This window comes from Ailuropoda melanoleuca, chromosome 1 (assembly GCF_002007445.2).
Source record: "Ailuropoda melanoleuca isolate Jingjing chromosome 1, ASM200744v2, whole genome shotgun sequence".
Taxonomy (NCBI): Eukaryota; Metazoa; Chordata; class Mammalia; order Carnivora; family Ursidae; genus Ailuropoda; species Ailuropoda melanoleuca.
In genome coordinates, this window is record NC_048218.1 from 10973365 (window position 1) to 10974246 (window position 882).

General features: G+C 57.4%; 1 protein-coding gene across 1 annotated transcript in view; it reads left to right on the top strand.

Moving 5' to 3' along the window:
- Positions 1 to 882, top strand: part of TMEM50B (transmembrane protein 50B) — a 33137-nt gene that overhangs the window by 108 nt on the left and 32147 nt on the right. The gene's annotated exons all lie outside the window — the stretch shown is intronic.

Sequence of the window (882 nt, forward strand, 5' to 3'; positions counted from 1 at the left end):
GCAGCCCGGCCTCTCCCGCTCCCGGCGCCGCCCGGCGGAACCGGCCCACGGAGCGCCGGGGCAGCCTGCCCACCGGAGACCTCCGCCGCTCGCTCCGGCCCGGCCCGCGTCCCCTCGGGCCGACTGTGGCCGTGACGCGCGGGTATCGGCTCTCGACCCGGGCGGGCCGCACCGCCGCCTTACCTGGCCGTCGATTGCTTGTCTGGGAGGTCTGGAAGGTTCCCATCTCGAGCCTCTGGGCTTCCCAGGGCTGCGGGCTGGGGTGAGAGGCGGTGGACGGTTCGCACGGGGAGACTGGGGGCGACTCAGGTACTTCGTCGCCCTCTCGTTTGCTCCGAACCATTGCTGGGAATGTTGTCAGTGTTCGGTGGACTTTTCCGACTCTGGCCTTAGGAGAGTCAGGTTCAGAGGTGGGAAGAGGAAATGCTAGAGGCTTAGCATTCTTTTGACAATTAATCATAAAGTGTTGAGTGTCCTTTTAGGTAAGTGGCAGCAGAGAATGCCACTGTGGCAATGGTAGTTGTGCTGGGGAAAACCATTTTGGCTTTTAACCAATAAATTCGGTTCCGAGTTGATCACTGAAAGGTGCTTAATCTCAAATGTCAGTATATGCCCTTTTTAAAGCCAAAGCAGTGATGAGATCGACTGTGCGCTTTCCCTTCCTGCTGTTAGTGCCGGGTGAGCGTGTGCGTGTGTGTGTCTCCCTCCGTCTGTCTGTCTGTGTGGGGGCGGGAGTCAAGCCTCCGATTGGAGTAAATGTGTAATCACCATGATGCCTCTCAAAGACAATTTCTCTTCTCCGAGTGTCCCACCTCTTCTGTCAAACTCTTCGTCTACCTGTACCGTGAATCCCTTTTCTTAACAATTCCCAAGGTTCTTTCT